The sequence below is a fragment of the Alligator sinensis genome, unplaced genomic scaffold, assembly GCF_000455745.1.
Source record: "Alligator sinensis unplaced genomic scaffold, ASM45574v1 scaffold678_1, whole genome shotgun sequence".
NCBI lineage: Eukaryota > Metazoa > Chordata > Crocodylia > Alligatoridae > Alligator > Alligator sinensis.
Genome location: NW_005842006.1, coordinates 1,101,725 through 1,123,120, shown reverse-complemented (window position 1 = coordinate 1,123,120; position 21,396 = coordinate 1,101,725). Strand labels below are relative to the sequence as shown.

Below are 21,396 nucleotides of genomic sequence, written 5' to 3'. Positions count from 1 at the left end.
CAGGTGTCAGAGGGCTCAAAGAAGTATATATTCACTAGTATTGCTCTTGAAGCTACTTTTTTCCAACAGCATTTTCTGTAGTTTAATCAAATACTGATGCCCACCTAAAAAAGCTGATAGATTGTTTAGAAACGAGTTTGTATTGCAAAATTTTGTATAGGATACGATTAAAATGAGTGCTGAACTCTTGCTGTTTCAGTTACATTTTGCCTTCTGCATGATAGCTCCCCAATAAGGAAAGAATTTCAAAGGAAAAAAAAAAAATCAGTTAAAATTTATTGAGACTGGAAATCAGAGATCTCTCTCCAAGGAAAAGAGAAAAGAATAATTACAGATGCAGCTTACAGTGAAAAAGCTTCAGGGCAAATCAAGAAAATCTAAGAGTACTGGGTAGCCATTGTTATATATTATTAGTTATTGTTAGTCCCTTAGTTTTTATAGCAGTGTATCCTTTTACATCTGTTGTTTCTGACCCTCACTTCCCTTTCCTATTTGGATGAATTAGGAAACACACTAAAAATCAGTTTACACATAAGGCAGCTAGAACTGTGCAAACCTGTTTCAGCTTTGCCTTAGATCACTTAGCTTGGGACAACCTGAAATTTTACCATGAAAATTAACTATAACACCACAGGTGTCATTGAGGAACTCTTATTTCCACTCCTGGGACTTAAACGAGTAAACAGTTTCCCCAAAGAGTTCCCAAATGAATGAGTTTATCACAGGAAAAAAGTTCTTGTAAGGAGTCTCTCTCTTTTGCACAATGAACTTTTGCTCATGCTAATCTAGTTGCACACAAATATATTGTAATGAGTGGTAGCCATGGGAGGGAGATTTTAAAATACAAATTAAAAAAAAGAAAGAAAGCGTGCTGGAGAATGGCAAATTTTGGTGAGCAAAATGGCAAGAACCATTTAAAAACCTGCTAATATTAAGAGGACAGATATTGTCACAGTGCCAGGATTTTATTTACTGAAGATAAATAGGAAAATAAAAGAGGCTAAATTCTGCAGATGGCCCATCTCCGAGTGGCTTTGATAAAAGCCTCTTCATTCTTAGAGGCTTCATTCTCAAACCCATTCCAGACCATCTCTCTTCCACTCCAGCAACTGCAAGAGGAGGTGGGGGAGGAAATAATTAGCAAAAAAATTCTAGCATTTAGCCTGGTCAACAAAATTTATAGACAAGGGCTACAGGCAGAAGTATAACTCCCCCTCCCCCTCATTTTTTGATGGTGAAAGGAGGTGCACTTTATAAAGGTAAGCAATTTCATAATATTTTCCAGTAGCTTTCCTCCTGTTCCCTTTCACTATATCAAGGATTTGAGATTCAGAAAGGACTAGGTACAATTGCTTAATCTGGCTCATGTGTAACAGAGGCCAAAGAACCTCCACCAAGAGTTTCTCCATCAAGTCCAAAACGTATCTGAGCTAATGAATGTCTCTTAGAAAGCACATACCATGGATTTAAAAACTTTACATAACTGAAATCTCACTACACCTGTAGAAAGTCATTCCAAACTGTTATTTCCTTTCATCTTTAAAAATGTGTTCCTGTCATCATTCTGTTCTGATCCTGCAAACCTTGAAGGCAGTTCATCTCACGAACAAGCAATAGGCTTAATAGGGAGGGTAAGAGTTAACAGTCTGGGGCAAGAATGACCTCCATCATCTCTATATAGCACTATGTACCCTTAAAGACATTTCAACAGTGAATTAATAAGCCCCTGATGCTTTGTTGACTTGTATTTGCCCAAAGCCCTACTAACTTTTCTGAGGGTCTGCAGAGCTCAGCAGTCTGAGCACATACAAGAAGTTGCAGGATCAGGTTTTAAATTGAGCAAACAAGCACAGATGCTCCACTTCCAGGAGATTTTCCTTTCATGATGAGAATCCCACCCCCCACCACCCCCTTTTACTCAGCTTACAGCTATTTTTAATTCCAAGGACAGACCTGCCTGATACCAAAGGTGCTTTTGCAACACTTCAAAGATAGGTTCTTTGCACTTTCACCCTAAAATTATGATATTTCAAAGCGGCAGTGAAATTAATCACTGATTCCATGGAGTGCTGCGGCAAAATACTAAATTGCGCGCAGGATTTACAGTTACACTTCTGGAAAACAAACAAACACGCTTAAAAAATCCTGCAAAATTCTAAAACTTAACTGTTCTTAGTGTAACAGAGGTCAACCATCTGTTCAAACAGTCATGTGATATTTACCATAACCTTTCTTCCCCTCTCCAGTCCCAAATATAGTCTTCCCAGACCAAGAAAATGTAGTTTAAACCCAATATCCGTGAGAGCGACAGCTCTTCAGAGACCCTTTACAAGACAGTGCTATCTGTAGGACAGGATAAGGAAGTAAATGATGATTCAAGGTATTTGAGAGAACAGTTGTGTAATATATTACTCCCTTTGTTATCCAAAGGTCCCCTGGGACAGCTGAAACCTACAGATAACTTGGGCTTCAGATGAATTCAGGGAGACAATTCATCAGACTTTGAAGTGTACATTCCAGGTCTTAGGCCAAAAATAACTTCAAAGGAGATCTCCCAAAGGCTTACTGCTTCTTCTTCCCACTTCTGTAGAAGTAGGACCTTTGTGGGACTCACGGATGCCATAAGAAGAAGAGTAACTAGGGAGCTCTCGCACCTTCAACATTTAACCACGGCATATCCTGACACCAAGCACATAAAAGGTGAAACTTTGGTTTCTTTTAATGGCATGTAAATAATTTCCCAGACTTTTTTTTCCTTTAAGAAAGCGCATACAACATTTCAGGGTTTGGGGGCTAGCAAAGAGAACAGTCTGTGGTAGAAACCACTGGAGCACATAAACTGTATGTTCAGTGGCCAATATGAGAGGAGCCTAATCTCAGTTGAGATGTGAGATGCTACCATGATGTAAATAATATGTTGAGAGACCACCACCAGAACACCAGAGCCAACAGTAGGAAGTTCATGCAAGAGCCCCTCTCCCGCCACCCTCTGTAGCAGGGAAGGAAATGAGACCATGCTTAGAACCTGCCCAGAATTTTTCAGTAATTGGCTCAGATTAGCCGGGAAATGAATAGTACAATGTTTGCAATGTTCCCAAATATCTGTAAGGTTCTTACTAGGTCACATCAAAACCAAGTTTAACTGTAGCATTCAGTCTTCCTTAAGAAAAAGGGGATTTAGTGGTTAGAGCACTACTCAGGTTGAGTTTCCTGCTTCACAGGGCACTTCTGCATACTACTTTGGCAAATCATTTTGCCTCCTCCATTTCACAGAAGAGGAAAAAAGACCCTACCTTACTGGGGTGTTGGGAGCATAAACATATTAATGAACAAGAGGTGATGAGAGCCACAGAAGTATAGGCAGTCCTCAACTTACGACTTTGAGTTACGTCAAATGGCATTTACAAAATTTGCGAAATGGCACCTTGTTTTAAGGTTCCCATGCCGGTTTTGCTTTTACTATGGTCGACACAACTGCGTCCAGCTGGTAAGTCTGTTGTGTGCGTGTGGGGGAGGGAAGCGGGGAGTAGAGGGTCATGGGGGGACAGCTTAATGCCCCCACAGCAAGGGAGGGATTGGGGCTGGGGCAAGCACTGCCTAGGGATGGGGTGGGGTGGTTTGCGCCGCTGTCCACCACCGGTGGCTCTTGCCACTGCTCCTGTAGCTGGTTTGGGAGGGCATGGGGTGGAGGCGTGTGCCCCAGGATATGCATGGGGCGGGCAGGACCGGGGGTGGGCCAAGCTATGCTCTAGGCAGAAGGCACTGGGAGTGGGGGCTCTGCTCCCCTGCCACCTCGCCCAGCTGGCGCGGGGCTGGCACAAGACTGAGCCACTGCGCTGCCTCCGGACAAGTGGCGTGCAGCGGTGGGAGCCAGCCTGGCTTCCCTGTGCCTCCTAGACGAACAGCAGCAGGGCGGGCGGGGGAGTGCCTCTAGCTCAGGACAGGGTGGGCAGCAGAGGGGGGGGGGCTGCAGAGAGTTTTTGGGTGGCACATGCCCCGCCCCCTGCCATTCGCAAAGCCGGTGCGAAGCCGCTGCTAGTCTGGGAAGCACAGGGAGGCTGAGCTAGCTACTGCTCGCTGCCACACACCGCTTGAAGGCAGCGCAATGGCTCAGTCTCGCATTGGCCCTGCACTGGCTGGGACAGCGGCGGGGGCCACAGCCCCAGTTCCCAGCACTTTCCACCTTCTGCCTGGTGCAGGCCTGGCCCCGCCTGCCCTGCACAGATCCTGGGGCACATGCCCCCACCCCATGCCCTCTTGGACCGGCGGCAGGAACAGCAGCAAGAGCCGCCAGACAAGCCACCACATGAGCTGCTCCTGGACTGGTGGTGCATAGCGGCGCAAACCGCCCCACTCCCTCCCTGGGCAGCGCTTGTCCCAGCATCAGTCCCAGCCCCAAACCCTCCCTTGCTACGGGGGCATTAACCTGCCCCCACCACCACCAGACTTACCAGCTGGACACAGCTGTGTCCATCGTCATAAAGGAACCAATCCCCCATTTATAATATTGTTCCTATGGGAAAATTGGTTCTGACGTTTCAACTTAAGACGTAGTTTTCAGGAACCGATTGTGTTGCGAGTCTGAGGACTGCCTGTACCTAAAAGATAAACAGGATGACTTTTACACTTGATTTCAAAATTACACACATACATTTCAAACTATAGCAGAAAAGCTGTTCGACTGCCATTGCCCCTTGCCCAAACAGAAGTGTTTTTTATCTTCTTCCCTATGCTCCTTGCAATAACAAATGCCTGAAGTATTTTGAATCAGCTTAAAAACAAAAATTAACTTCCATGAAGTGAAATGCCGGGGGGGGGGAGAGGAGAAGAGAGAACAGTTAGTAGAAGTGGTAAAAGTTCTCAGCAGGTTATAGATGGCTGTGAGACTGAAAAAAAAAAAAAAAAAAAAAAAAAAGCCTTCTGCAGTCTTAAGTACTATGGTCACTGCTGTTCCCATCAACGTATGTATTATCCAATCTAAAGAGAAGGTACAACACTACAAGTAATTTCACAGATCAACAGTCACACAGATCAACAGTCAGCACAGCTGATGTTTCCACCAAGTGGGACCACAGGCGACTGGTAAGCAGTCTGCAGGTGCTTGCCAGCCCCATCCCCAACACAGCTGGCAGTGTCTGTGGGTGCCAGTCAAAGACTCAGGAGGCACCAGTCGCCTATGAGTGGGACCATGCAAGCACAGCAGAAACCTTGCAGATTCACATCAAATCACTTGGACCAACCAAAAAGATTATCTATCTGGTAGACTGCCTTGAAATGCCTCTGACTTACTAGCCAAGGGGTTTCAGACTGCAGATCAGCCATGACCCCAAGGAAGTAAGCCGGGCTTCTTCCCTACTACTCCCTAGCATCTCCAGCTTCTGGCTCCAGCAGCAGCCATGTATGAGTCTATTTTGGGGAGTTACCTGCTTTTCAAAAAACCATATGCAAGAACTGAAACTCTGCATTCAAAGTGAATGACAGTTCAGGGTTTTTTGACCAAAAGTTCAGGGTGTCTTCTGCGCAGTAGAGAGGTAGAACACACCTAAACCACCATCTGAAACCAACCTATCGTTACGACATGTTGTTGCTGAGGAATAAAAAAAAAGGAGCCGCACAATCCTGGGTTAAAAATCTGCTTATAAGATGTGACCATTTGGCATTAGAAACTCAATTTAGGTAAATGAGAGGATGATAAATGAACTATTTTGAAAGTGTTGCTGCTCATTCTTTTCTCATTATGATAAGCTTAAGAACTGGAGAATGGTTGGGAGTCTGACCTTTTTAAAAGCACAGCTACAAAATATTTTCCAATTTTTAAAAACTCAATAGACCCCATTATAATTGAAAAATGGTAACCTATAGAAATCAATTTTACTGCAAAAACTGTTTAGGCAGCTGCCATTAGTTTAAGAGCCTCTTTATGTTTAATGGCTGCAGTTTCTCATTCTCCCAATATCATGAATCATAACTGTCAACCGTAAGCCCTGAATTTATAGAGGTGCCCAGAAGCAACATTGTACTCAAGGGCTTGCCAACAGTTTAGTTATTAACTCACTTCTCTGAGTTTCAGCTTGCTTTTGGGGTGTGTCTTAGGCAGAATCTGCCCTGTACTGCATCTAGCCATGTAGGAACCTGTCTATATAAAGCCAGGAATATAGCAGGTATTGAAAACATGGGTAAGGTCCATTCATATGAGAGACTATGCTTTACCCATACTAGACACAAGTGATGCGTCTGGCTCCCCTGAGACTATTGTGATTGTAGCACAGATTGAGGAATCAGACAGCTCAGAAGCTGAACTCTTCTTTAGAGATTGGGGGCAGGATTTCTAAGCGCATCTCAATGACTTGTTCTCCTAAGTCCCTTAGGAAAGGCAGAAAAAAAAAACCTTGCCTTCAGTGACCACCACCCAAGGCATCATCTGAAATTCATACCAAGTTATTTTCAATCTTTAGTTAGTCTGTAATTTTGTTGGAGAGGTCTGGGTTATCTAAGGACATCAGTGAACAAGAACAATTTAGCCTACTCCCACAGGGCCTTGATTTGGAGATCCTGTCAGGAAGCATTCGATGAAGCTTAAAAGGAAAAAAATTAGAGTTGGCAAGCCGGGCAACTGACCAGTCAAAAATTGTCAAGTGACTAGTCAATTGACTGCATATTTTTTGACTGGTCAAAGATTTTAGCAATGTTATGGGGAGTGAATGTTTTTTTCCATTTCCTTAACAGAAATATGATTTTTAAACTGTTTGTGACATTTCTTAATGGAAAAATAATACTTTTTCTGTGTGTTATTTGACCATATTGGCAATTTTTTTATTTACAATTTTTGACCAATATTTGACCCATAAATTGACTGAACTTTGACTGGTCAAATACCCAAACCTAGAAAAAAAATGCTTTTTTTCCCCTCAAAATCAAAAAATTTGGAAACAAAAAGGATCCATTTCTACAAAACTCCATGCAGAAAAAATATTTTGGAACAATTTTGTGCATTCAAAATTCCAAAATCTTCTAAAAGGTTTTCTTTTTTATATTCTTGATTATTCCTATACCAATCTGTGACATACTGGTCATAATAGTGCACAGACATTTTGATCTAGAAAAAGCTAAGAAGCTTCAATCAGTATACTGTAGTAATTATAGTAATAATTTCAATAAAATTAAAAAAAATATGTATATTCTGTGCTAATTTACTGAATCCCAACATAAGATTCACCAAGGTATAATACAGGCCAATACTCGTATTGATGCATTATGAAATATAAATATAAAATCTTTATATAAGAATTGTAAATGTTTCAAAATTAAGCTTTTTTCAAAACCAGATTTCATTCTAGAATTATGATTTGGTGAGAAGTTTCAAAAACTTGATTTCCTTCCAAAGCAGACTAAAGCCAAAATAAATTTTAGAAATATCAATGCTTTTCAATGAGGTGACAATTTCCATCAGTGCTAGTTTTATAAACAGAGGGAAGAAAGTTATTGCATTTCCTAACATTCAACTGTTAACAGTAGAACACTTGATCACTTCTTATTATCCTGATCTGTGTTTCAGTGTTAAGAGGACTGCCAACAAGATAAAGCTTTCCCTTCTCTTCTACAGACCAACAGATACTGTCTATGACAAAGCAAGAGAATTGAAAGAGGGATAGGTTTCTGTGCAATGAAAGGCCTACAAGGTAAGACTGAGATGCCAGAGAGGATTTTATTTTTCTTTATAAGATTTCCTTCTATTGTCCATAACTAGAGGCAGCAGATTTACTTTCAAGTATTCCCCAAAATAAAATGAACCCTGTCATAATGCTTTAAAAAACACAATCAGAACACTGAACAATAGATTTATACAACTGCACCCAAACCAGGGATTGCATCAGTATCACTCAGCCAAAAAAATTGCTACACCCAACAGAAAGTTGTGATGGTAAAATATTCTAGTACAGTATAGACCACCTCTTATGTTGCTAAGAGACAAAAAAAACCCACTTATCTTTTTATTGTGTATAATTCAAAGTACTAAGAAGCAAGGATATGAATAAATATGGCATTTTCAATTTTACATTGTGCCCATAAACACACTTTCTTCCAGGATAAACAAATATACTTTACAATATCAGCACAGCTACTTAAGTTCTTACTAGTGAAATGTTGGAATGATGTTTCAGTAGCTCACATGAACCTCATGCTACAGGACAGCTGACCTATGGGCCCAACTACAAGTGTCCAGGAGAACCTTAGGGGTTTGGGTTTTTCATTTTTTTTGTGGGGCCAGGGAAGCATCTTAGGGGGAAAAAAAAAAAGAGAACAAGCCAATGGATAGGGCTGCACTGTAATAGCATCCAGATTCCAATTCTGCAGTAAGATGCTGAGAAGGCCTACAAACTCCACAGCTGCTAAATTTATAATAAAAACCATTTATTTTCTTCAACTGCAGTCAATCCAAGCTACAGAAAATTTAAGTTTTTATAAAAGACGGAGACAAAGAAATATTATACCAAATGTCATGCCTCCCTCAAAGTGCACATAGTGGTGGGACCCACCCCCTCTGCCCCCAGACAAGCTGCAGGTCCATCCCATGCCCCTCCTGCCCCAGCTGGGCGCGTCTGCCCCTGTCCCAGCTTCAGCCCTAGCCCCACTCCGTCCCTCACCGTGGGGCCTTGATCTGCCCCGGCCCATTCCCCTCTCCCCCACTTCCCCACCCAGACTTACCAGCAGACACTGCTCTCCAAGTTGTCAGGCTGCACTCCTGGCTGTGTGCATGCTGCAGCCGTGCGCATGCATGCACTATTTATCAGCAACATTATTGGCCGCATCATCCAAAAAAAGCCAATTGCTGATAATGTCAATTTTTCTTTTATCGGTGCTGATGAGATATGGACTGATCTTTCAAGTCAAAGTTACACATAGATTTTAAAGATAAAAGGGACAATTCATGATGTAGTCTGAGTTTCCGCATAACGCAGTCCACAGATTTCACCCAATGACTCCCACATCTAGCTCAACAACTGGAACTAAATTAAGGTTTTATAAAAAGCAGGATGAAATGTTGCTATGGAAAAGCTACTGTATTTTCATGATCTATTGCATATTAGGCAATTATTCCTATATAAGGGGACCATTACAAGACACAGACTGAACTCTGGCTAGAGTGATTCAACCACAATGACTGTAATAATGTGTATTGTCCATAGTGGAATTCACAACATGAAATCACAGTAAATGCAAGGCTTGTCCCGATGTGTTTGTATTCCTTGCTATTAAAGGAGCAGTTAAGAAAGGAACTCAAGTTTCTACTCTCATTTCAGATTATTAGGAAAAGAAAAGTTAAGTTGCTAATACTTGCGATTACAAGTGCTTTATGAGGGGCAAAATTTGATGCAGCAGCATTCACTTAAAGACACTAAACATCACTATCAACATTTTTGCACTTGGGTACCTTCTCTAGGGCTCTCAATGCCCTGAATATCAGCCCTAATTAGAGTTGGGGAGGAAAAAAAAAATTCCAAGGTATTCCTGGGGGTTTTTTTTTTCTAATTTGGAAAGAAAGCCTAAAGTTCTGGGTCTTCCATGAAAGGGATAACCCTGGCATCTCTAACTCAGTGATTCTCAACCAGGGTGTTGTGGCATCCCAGGGTGCTACCGGATCCTTCCAAGGGTGCTGTGCTATGATTCCTCCTCCCTGCCAGGCACTCCAACATACTGCAGACAAGCAGAACCTGTGGCTGGTCCCCACTTCTTGGCATCCCCCTGCGCCAGCTACCTCTGTGCAGGCAAATGGGTGCACTGATGTGGGGCCACTGGGACCTATTTTTCAGCCTAGCTCTTTCCCCAGTTCCTCCCATGCTCCCAGGGTCCTCCCAGGAGGGGCTGACGGTACACAGTGGTTGCAGTCAGTGGTGTGCAAGTCTCTGGAGAAATGGCTGTGCTGGTGGGGGCAGCCTTGCCCCTCAGGTACAGACCAAGGGTGTGGAGGGGACAGACCATGGAAAAAAAAAAAAAAAAAAAGTAGGACATAGCAGGGTAAGGCCCTGTCTCCATCGCCAGCAGGTCAACCATGTTAATTTAAAAATGAAGCTATGGCAATGAAAATCTTTTATGTGCCTTTAAAAGTAGGAAAAAATGATATTCCTCATATCTCAAGTAGTAGAAATTATCTGGAATTTGAACTTCAATGTTTAGTGGGAGAGAATCGAGCACCAGCTAAAATTCTAGCTCAATGTTTCTCAATTCCTCAGAGACTGGTGGGGAACCTTGAGGCTAAAAAGGTTGAGAACCGCTGCTCTGGTTCAAGGGCTGTCCACTGTGCAGATATAGACCTGGAAACCTGGGCTGATGGAGTTGCAGCCTAAGAACTTGTGCTCACAAGGGGTACCCAGGCCCCAGCTCACTGCCAGCTGACTGGATAGGCTGACGGGTAAGTGGGAGCCTGGAAGCCCTGCTCCATAGCTGACCAACTAGTGAGCTGCAGAGAAGCCGGGAACTTGGGAGCCAGGACTCCCAGAGCATCTCAGCTCCCCTGTGAGCCTGCCAGGTGAGCTGGGGAACCTGGGGAGTAGAAATTTGAGAATTGTGACTTGCAGGCTTGTGGCTGGGAAAACTGGCAGGAAGACTGAATGACCCAGCTGCAATGGATTGGTGTGCTCATGGAAAATGTTCCACCTGCAATTTTCTGAACAGCTCTACCCCTAACAGCTTTAAAAAGTAACTTTAAGTCATTTCTTTTTATCCACCCACAATTCAAATGGCCTAACTTCCAAAGATCCTAGCAGTTGTCATCAACTGTAGCCACTTTCAAAGTAAGGTACTTTTAAATTACCTGGATTGTAAATTTCAATCACAGGTCATACACAACCTCCCTGTCTCCATCTTTTTATTGCCTTACTCTTGTATTTACTACTACAATTTTTTTTCCTTTTCAGATTCAAAGGTTCCATATCATTAATGCAACAGTTTAGCTATACCAGTCAGCAGTCAGTTCTGTGACACTGTCAGAATTATACTAACATACTACTTATTTGGCAATAGCTTATGTGCGGGCTGGGAGCGGTCCGAGGCTTTCGGGGGCGCGCGGCGGGCTGTGGCCAGCAGCCCTGGCACGTAGGTTGGGGAATGCAGGCCGGCAGACTAGAATTAGGCACGGATGCGTAGCGGTTAATTAAAGATTATTTTACTTACACCGTAGATGGTCGCGGTGCAGGCAGGATTAGCTTCGCTTAAGTTGCAGTTACAAAAATCGCTTGACCAAGACCCGTAGAAAAACTCGAGCCTCTTGTTACCAAGACCCGCAGAAAACTGGAGCCTCTTGTTAATAACCCGGATAGAGCTCTGGATACACACACACACACACGGAGTTTGCTAGGCTCCGTGGAACAAAAGCACGCAGGGAAGGGTTCGTCGAGGGATTAGGCGGCAACAGGGAGAGGATAGAGGTTGATCAGGCCCCTATATCCTTCTTAAGGCACACGCTGGGTTTGTTAGGCTCCGCAGCGCTCAGAGTTCTTCACAAGATGTGAAGTTCTCCTCCTCCTCCAGATGGTTGTGGAGTCCTCCCTTGCGGGGTTCTCCTTGGAGTTCTCCAACTTGGGCGGAAACCGCTCAAGCCTCTTATACGGCTAGCAAGCCAATCGCTAGCTGCCACGTGGGAATAATTTAGAAACAGCCAATAGTGGGGAACAAATTTGCATACAGGTGGCGGGAACTCCTTTGCACCAGGGTTCTCTCTCTGCAGCTGAGAATTGCACAGTGCAAAGAAAGCTCCTCGTGGCGGGAAATAATTCTGCAGTGCTGAAGCACATACAAAATCATACCCTTGGGTTATTACAGCTTACTGTACTTCAGCAGAAACAATCTTAATGACAGGTCATAAAATAATTTTAGTTTATCAAGATGCAAGCGATTATACAGTAATAACAGAGGAACAAGGAAAAACTCGCACCCCATATGTTGACTCTGAGCGCCAAACCTTGTTTGTCCGAATTAGTCAGGCAAGTCCCTAATGGCTGAATTCATAAAACCAATGCTAACTACACATCTAGGAGTGGTTGCCGAGGTAACCACATAACATGGCAACAAATTGACATGGTCTGATTAAGTCCTATTCCTTCACAGTCCCTCCTCTTCTACCTATACATACTGTCAAAGGACAAAACCCACCAACACTGCAGGACGTGTCTGCTGATGATTTTTTCATAGTTACTAAATTGTGGACCATGAAAAAGTGCCCTACCAACCTGACCTTGCGTGAGCAATTCTTACTCTCAAAAGCAGTCCCACTGGAATCAAAGAAACTACCTGGGCAGGTTCTGTTTCAGGGCTAGGCTTTATGTCTCCATACATCACTGGAACAGCAGTTAGAAAAGACTTTACCACAAGCCAAATATGAGTATACGCTTCCAAGACTGGCCAGCATGGCAAAGGTTAGAGGAATACCAAAAATATAGCTACTCACTACCAAAAGGGAGCATAGAGCTCATGACTAATCTTTTCAGTTCTTGGTATCGACAGGATTTGTACAACCATGTTAATTTTTATAAAAATAGCAAATCGTATTACCTCTATGCTGCAAGACCAAAGATTCACAATGATACCTTAATACAGATTAAATAAAAATAGCACTACCTGAGTCAATCTGAGGATGATAATGCTTTGTAATCCCATGCTCTTAGAGGCCGAATGTTTGTACAGCAGTGAATTAACAAGAGATGCTTGCATCAGAACATGGTTCATCTTTTTGCTTCCTATGCTATACCACTTGCTCATACAAACTATAGGAGGAGGAAGGTGTCTGTAGTATGCTTAGTGTGAGGAAAAGAAGAAAAGCCCTGCCTATTATATAACAATGCCATGTCCCATAACTTTTTTTAGCTCTGAAATCCTAGTTTAGGCATATTTTAAATTTTCCCCCCAACACCTTATCCTCAAAATACTCCCCAAATAAATTTGACTATAATTTTAGAAAAGCAGTACAAGAAGCTTATGTTCAATTTGTGCTGCAATTTCATTTATTAAAAAGGGGAAAAATATTAAAAAGTAGGGTCATTTAGTCATGTGGTACTGCAAATCCATCCTAATTTTTTTCAGATAGTTTCAAGTGATTAAATAATGCAGTAAAAATATGGAAAGTATGATGCAAAAGACCTCCAAGTAGTGGTCTTAATTATAAAAAGAACATGAGGAAAATAGGGGGCAAGGGGAAATCAAAGATGAAGAATGTAATGTAATGAATAAAGCTGGATACAGGAAAAGCAGAAGAAATGAGTTAAAATACGTGTTTCAGTTAGAAACATATAGTCACAATATAACCTGAAATTGTTCTTAGATGCCACTCTCCCACAAGCTGCTTCACTTACTGAAAAAACAATCGGACAGCACCATTATCTTAGCGTTACACTAAGGGGAGGGAGTGGGGCTGGAATGAAAATATTTATATGAATACATCAGACGTTCAAGCTCTTCTCATTCTTTCTAGATGGATCTTATCAGACTGTGAAGAAAAAGATAAATACCAAAGTTCAATGCCAAGGAAACTCCTTAAATATAATCTTTTTTTTTTTTTTTTTTTTTTTTTTTAAATCAAGGAGCAAAAACAAAATGGTAGGCTAACTGTACTATCAAATGGGTAATCAGTTAGTGTCTTCTTTCCCCCACTGGGTACAGGTGGTGTTTCACACATCCAAGATAATCCTCTGGCTGACTTAAGCAAGGCTGCTGGGGTCTGGAATGAGCAGTCTGAGCAAGATAAAGAAAGGAAAGTATCAGAGGAAGAGATGCATCATAAAAAGTTTCTAATAAGGACAACGGTTTGTCAAAGTACCTTGATGGAAAACCCTCAATGAAAGGAAACCTAGTAATAAAAGCTCACCACATTCTGATTTTTACTTTACTGTGGATTAAACTAAAGGTGAAGGAAAGCTTGATAGGGAGTAAGTGACTGGCTTTAAAAATGCTGGGGATCTAGCCCCTTATAGTGTTTTTAGTGAAACCACATTCTCAGGGGACTGGACTAGAAGGCAAGAGATGATATTCACATCTCTACTAGCAGATTCAGCAGCCAAGGTCTGAACAGACAAAAAAAAGCCACCTTCTCCTCCTAGTGCTGGTCCTCAGTCAGGGTGGAGGAACATAAACAAGAGTAATATCCTGGTTGCCTCGCAGCAGTTTCTAAATCCTCGAGCCTGGGGAGTTTTTCTACTTATATGGAACAGAAACAGGAGAAAACATTCAGAGACCCGGAGAGGTTTTGCAGCTATAAGGATACAGCAAACAGCAAGGGCTTTATGACCACTAGGCAAAGTAAATGGCATTCGACTTCCAACAACAGCCCCCAACTCCTTCCACACTTCATGATTTACCACACCCCCCTATTTGCTTTTCTCCTGCCTCCTCCTTTATGACTATACCAAGCTAATAGTGTCAGTAACAATCATGTGCAAAGGAGGTCATGGCACAGACAAAGGCACTAGGCAGTTTTGCCAGAAGAGAATAAGCAGAGCCTGAGGCCAAACAGGAACTGTGGGGTCAGTGAAGCAGATGGTTCTGATAGGCAAGAGGGTGGACAAGGTTTGGTGCACAAGAGGAGTATCTGGATGTGCAATGGCCAAGACCTAATGAAACTACGGATGGCAAGTAAAAAAGCTTCCATAGTTGGTTTCCAAAAAAGCAAGACTCAGGAGCAGGAGCATGGGCTACAATAAGTACAAATAAACTTTGTGAAACCAAGGCATCTGTTGTTGCTCTGTATTACTCACTTCCTGTGCTGAAAGTAAACTTTAGCTTTCATTGTCATATGTTATAATAAAACTCCCACTTAGTACAGCTTTCCTTCCCTTTAAATAAGGGCAGAAGAGATGTCTCAATTAAAAGGTTTTAAAAAGTCAATTTATTGGCAGGATGAACCTTTCACTGGGCTGTGAGAACTTTTACCCTACTCCAATCAGTGTGAAATCAGCATTTCACTAGTTCTGGTTGTGGTTTCAAAGCTTTACATGAAGTCACTTCCCAGAGAATGAGGCATCTGAAGATGCACATGAGGCTATTCACCTGCCAGCTAAAAGTTGTTTTCTGTTGCATTCAGAGGTTCTTCATAATGCAAAATCTTGGACATGTGCTTATATCATCTATACTACTTGTGCACACCTCCACCATTACCTCATGTCCCAACTTCTCTCTTACTCTTCTATGTGTATAGTATATAGCAATTTCCTCTCCTTTGGCCACCAAGTTGCTCGCCAAGTCTCCACTCTGCTTAAAATGCTGGTACCCGCTTAAAGAACAATATACAATCACCTTCCCCAGAGTCTTCCTCTATAGACCTGATAAAGCCTGGAAGACTAGGAGAAAGTTTTTGTGGTTAGGTCCCTCCTTCTCTCCAGTGTTACATTCTGCAAAACCTCCACTTTCTCTGCTACCCTTCCAGTTTTGGACTCTTGAATCTCCACATCACTTTGAAGGCCAGACCTCTGTTACAGCCACTGTACCAACTAGCAACCCACATGACCAATCACTGTTAAGGGCATAACTCAATGCTCATCTAATCAACAGCACCAACCACAGCTAAGAGAGGAGCAGGTTCCCTACTCTGCCCTCTAAGTCAATGGAAAACTCCTCTGCACCCTTTGTACCATAAAATTGTGAAGCTTCACATGGCATAAGCAATCATTGCAGTCTTTCTGCACTGCAAGATATTATAGCATATCATTTGGGCAAATATTACATTGAAATGATAAGGTAGAATACATTTCTCCTGCACACATTATAAATGGTGGCAAGACATATTATGGGGCCTGGTTGAATTCCTGTTTGTACCTTGTTTCATGAAAGACTAATCTAAATATTGTGATTTTGCTAAACCAAAAGCAACATGAAGAAGCAGGCTCTAGAACGTTACAATTTAAAAACAACAGGAGCCTAATTTTAAAATCATTAAATTGTTGTGAGCATTACAAATCTATTTGTGGGGGTGAATAATACAAGCATTAATGTTTCCTGCACAACAAAGAATATTTACAGGATTAAAATGATAACAGTTACTGCAGCATCATATACCTGAAAGCATGAGCAATTACATTACAGCTCTGATGCTATTTGCTGTATTTAGAAAGTGAGTTTCTCTTTCTAAATTCTTCTCGGCTGCAATTTTACAGTGGAGTGGGGGGAAGGAATCAAACTCCAAGATCAAATGCATCATTTGAAGGTGTTTATCATCACAACAATTAACTTATGAACAGGTATCTATATTTACTGGAGTCTCTAACTACTCTGAAGGGTTAGAAATAGATGTAGGTTTTCTTTCTTTCTTTCTCTTTAAATATGGAGCGGGGAATAAAAATAATAACAAAAAAGACCAGCTTAAGTTCCATTAAACTGGTTTGGTAACTGACAGACAACTCATCTGTAAAGCTTTTAATACAAATGCTAAAAATACATTAATGCAATATTAAGTCCACATAGTAAAAATCTAAAAAACTAGAGTGAATATTTTATAGCAGTGTTAGTTGGGGTGCTTTGTTCACATAGGCAGATGCTTTATTTTGTTATTTAAGTGTATAACAAACTTTGAGCATGAGTACCTGCCCCTATTGAAAACTGTGCAGCTACTTATATATTTCTATACAGGCACGTAATTAAGTAGCTTGCACAAATCAAGAACACTTGAGTACATGCTTAAGTATTTCTCTGAACTGAGACCATAGTATTTTTATTCATTCATTTATTTAGTCACACCTCTTCCCCATTCAAATAGTTCATACAGTTAAATATGAGTGTTTATGACGTCAAGCTTGCAGCATGGTGAGCTACTATTGCTACAGGGCACGCCTAACTTGGAGTTTAGTCAACTGAAAACAAAATGCTTAAAAAGTTATTTCAGTCATTACACCTGCCTCCAACTCCACCCTCACAAATACCCAATATACTTTCCATTCCACATTGTTCCAGGCCCTGAAATTACCATATGAGAAAAATCCTTCAAAGAGAACAGGGGAAACTGATTAAGGGTAACAACCTGAAAAGTGTAATCAACAGTCACCTAAGGCACAGATCAGTCCTTAAATTGTACTGTTATAACCATGCTGATTAGAAGTCCAGTTTTATTCTTGATTGTATGACCAGTAGCATTCCCAGTATGGAAGCAGTTACGCTTAATCCTATAGTCTACTATTTGTCTTGAAATATAAACATAGCTATAGAACCAATTCCTGGTATAAAGGTGCCTTATAATGGTACAGCTTATTTCACTTCTCCAACTGGAATACACTACATCAGCTTAAGCCCTTTCTAGCTGGTTAAAACTTCATCTTCAAAAGGGGGGGGGGGAAAGGGTATTCACTAGTATAAAGTAAAAGTGGCATTAAATACTAAATTCCATTTTTAAAGTGGCTTAGGAGCTCAAGTCTAATTAATTTTTGAAAATGCAGTTCCTTACGGTAACACAGGGGAAACAGTAACCAATGCTAAGAATGTGCAAAGGTTTTTTTTTATTTGTTTTTTCCACTTACAGCCCTTTCAGATGTTGGCTAGTTTTTTCATCCAGAATTTCAGACAAGTAAGATTTAAATTGACAGTTTAGTACTGTGTATTTAAAGGTCAAGGAACTTTACCGACAGATCCTACATTCTACTCTACCCTAAGGAAGAGAGTTTGATTCATTTAGCAACATCTCAAAACACTAAAGGCCCTTGAAGTTTCAACAGAGCTAGTGTTACAAATAAATAAATATCCCAGAAATAAGATACCTGGGATGCAGATATATAAATGCACCCCCCCCCCCCCCCCCACCCTTCAACACTGGCAACAGTTACTCACAGGAGTGGTCAGAAAAGGAGCACAAGATTGAAAATCTGTCCCAGGTGGTTTAAGCTTTGTGAATATCTGTGTTAAGTCATAAGGACTGCGTACCTAAACATACTTAAACTACAAATCCTCGCCTTAGTCCTTCATCTGAATTTTCCAAGTAAGGTGATGTTCCATTTATTACACATGGTCCTTTCTTGAAAGAACTAAATTACTGTTACACCAACTGTATGAGTATGAACAAGTTTAAAGGGGCACTTAAAGATTAGGCAAAAATTTACAAATGCTCAAACATGAACACAAGATGTATAATATGCACTAAAAACATCCAGGAAGCTACTCTTTAGCACTGTGGACATATACACAAATTTCCTTTGGACACTCGCTCAAAAACACTGGTATCCTTTCTAACAAAAGACACTTTAGTGTAATACAGATTTATTTCACAGAAGGGAGGAACATTAAACTGCAACTGAGTACCCCAAGCCTGTTTGAACATGAGTGCTTTATTTAATAGCTTATATCCTGTGAACTAGGCAAATGCAACTAAAAGAATAAACTTCCTGAGCAATTAACATGCAATGATATAATTGTGTTAATCTTATTGGAAAGAATTCCATATTGAAAGGAGAAGCCAGACACATATTTATCCAGAAACAAGTCACCAAAAAGACAACTGTCCATGTCCTCAGTTGGTATTTAGGGGCATAGCTCAACAAAACTGAAGGGAACTATGCTGATTAACAGCAGTGTGAGTAAAGTGGTCATATTAACATTTCTGTAGGTTTTTTACCTTTTACATTTTCTGACTATTTTAGTGGTATTTTTCACTAGTTTTATTAGCTTCCTCTTTATAACCACATACATACATATGAAATATACAGCAGTATGGTATTAAGACATGAGCCACACTAATCATATTAGTAAAGGCAAAAGTGAGCTGGGCAGGTTACTCTGAGCTTCTTAATTGGACAGAATGAAATTTTAATAGATAATCTACCCTTTGAAATGAAAAGGACTTTGCAGTCCCATGGGGCAGTATAGATTACTACCTGAAAATACAAATTTGGGCAAATTTCCCCCACTGGAGTCAAGCTTTAAATAAATTAGTCTTAAAAAGAAAAAAAAAAAAGATAATTAATTCTCAGGAAATTGATTCTAGTGTGGAAATATAGAATAAAACTTTTTTTTAAACCCCATCCATCAAATCCAAAATTAAGGGTACCCTGTCTCTAAAAAGGACCCCAAGCTGGATTCAATACAGAAGATTAATACCTGCTGCAGACTAATTTTAGATTTATACTTTCTATTTTGCCAGTTCATTTGATGCCTTTGAAGAGCAAAAGCTGAAAAGTACTTACCACCTATCTTGGAACTTCTTCAGAGCAAATTCAATGGCTTCACTTGCCTGAAGGAAAGAGCACAAAAATACATACTTTACATACAGCTTTCCTTTCAGTCAGTCTTTTACATGACTTACACTTTTGATGTATCTTTCCATCTCTATGGTACCTTATAGCCAAGGATTCAAAGGCTAAAGAATACAAATTCTAGAGACTCCACAAAGCCCACCAGGGGCTTCACTACTGCTATTGATTTGACATGCAAAAGGCTCAGATGCAGTGATGAGCAGAAGTACAATATACTATGACACGCCTATTAATTTAGCAACTGTAACTTCTTGGGAGTAAATGCTATTATTCCCATTTTGCAGGTGAAGAAACAAACTCAGAGAGATTTTAAACCCAGTCAAGCACCCATTGAAAGAAAAAAGAAGCGAACCAACCAACACTTAATGGGAAAGCTCCAAAAGTTTAATTTTTTTGAAAAAGTAAAGCTTCTGGAGAAGAACTGGACAATATTCCTTAAAATCATAATAGTTGGCTCCAATCCTATACAATTTAGTTTAACTGTACTGCAGGGAATCGATCTGAATTTAAAATCCAATGTCAATGGAAAAGAAAGGATCACTGAATTATTAGAAGCAATTTATGGTAGAAATGTAATGACAAGGCAGAGTTACAGCAGATGTCAGTTATCTTTTGAGGGTTGGGTAGAAGAGGGTGGCTGAATCCATCTAACATTCTCCTGGTTAGTAGCGTAAAGCTACCAGTGTGGTGGTGAAGATTATCCTTCCAAGAAGAATCTTTATGCACAGGCTGCAAGACCACAGAAAAAAGCAATGCAATGAATGCTTATATTTTGTAATGCTTCCTACACTCTGGTATTTTGGGCTGAAAAGAGTGAGAACTTCTTACGTTACACAAGTCATTCAACTTTCCCAAACAGACACCTCATAGTCTAAAAATGTATTTAATTCATATTGCTGTCTGTCCTCTGAATGGGTGGTCAATCTGCATTAAACTAATCAGACAGCGTCAGAGACTGAAGATGGACATGCATTGAAATCAATGTCTGAAATGTAAGACAAGAGGGACACACGCACTACATAGCATTTTATTTTCAAGGAGAGAACCCAGAATCTTGAGCAGAAAAAAAAAAAGTCACTACTAAGCAAAGTCACTGAGCTTTAGGCCTTTATCTGAAATGAAGCAGTAGGCTTTTGGCTTCAGAGGCAGCCCAGCTACTAAAAGAACACATACAGTTAGCTCACGCCCCTTCTGGGTGACAAGCAGCACCACAAACCTTGTTGAGAGTGCATCCCAAGCTTGACCTATTACAAATTTCCATTTCAGAGTTATTATACCATTAACTTGTAAGACAGCTCTGAGACACCACACTAGTCATGCAGACTTTCAGTGGAATCAGGTTAACTGTCAAAATACAGTCTTACTTTAATTCCATTGTGCACACATACAGGAGGCAAAGCATCCCTTCACACTACGATGATCTTTTTACAATCAGGTCACAAAAGCACTGGATGCAGATGTCGCCGTGGATATAGTCTTTCTGGACTTCAGCAAGGCCTTTGACACATTGACCACCCCATCCTCATTAAAAAACTAGGTGACTGTGGCATCGATGCCTACACGGTCAAATGGACTGCAAATTGGCTGAAGGGTCATACTCAGAGGGTGGTGGTGGACGGGTCATATTCGACCTGAGGGAAGTGGGCAGCGGGGTCCCCCAGGGCTCGGTCCTTGGGCCCGCACGGTTCAATTTTTTATCAGCGATTTGGACGACAGGGTGAAAAGCAACCTGTGTAAATTTGCTGATGATACCAAAATTTGGGGTGAGGTGGGCATGTCAGTAGGGAGGGAAAGACTGCAGCAAGACCTGGATAGGTTGCAGGGGTGGGCTAACAAAAACAGGATGCGTTTCAATACGGACAAGTGCACGGTGCTGCACTTGGGCAGTAGTAACCAGCAGCACACTTATAAGATGGGAAACTCCCTTCTTGAGAGCACAGAGGCAGAAAGGGATCTTCGAGTCATTATTAACTCCAAGATGAACATGGGCCAACAATGCGAGGTCACGGTCAGCAGGGCCAACCGGACCCTATCGTGCATCCACAGGTGCATCTCAAGTAGGGCCAAGGAGGTGATCCTCCCCTTCTACGCAACACTGGTCAGGCCGCAGCTGGAGTACTGTGTCCAGTTCTGGGCACCACACTTCAAGAGGGATGTGGACAACATTGAGAGGGTCCAG

At 41.3% G+C, this 21,396-nt stretch overlaps 1 protein-coding gene across 2 annotated transcripts in view; it reads right to left on the bottom strand.

The window, feature by feature from the left end:
• HPCAL1 (hippocalcin like 1) overlaps nucleotides 1–21,396 on the bottom strand; it is a 106,463-nt gene that overhangs the window by 78,693 nt on the left and 6,374 nt on the right. The window contains exon 2 of one of the 2 annotated variants that reach the window (XM_025201853.1): nucleotides 19,149–19,195. The exons of the other annotated variant lie outside the window; for it this stretch is intronic. The gene's annotated coding sequence lies outside the window, so the exon portion shown is untranslated. The remainder of the gene's footprint in view (nucleotides 1–19,148; nucleotides 19,196–21,396) is intronic. 2 annotated transcript variants of the gene reach the window in all.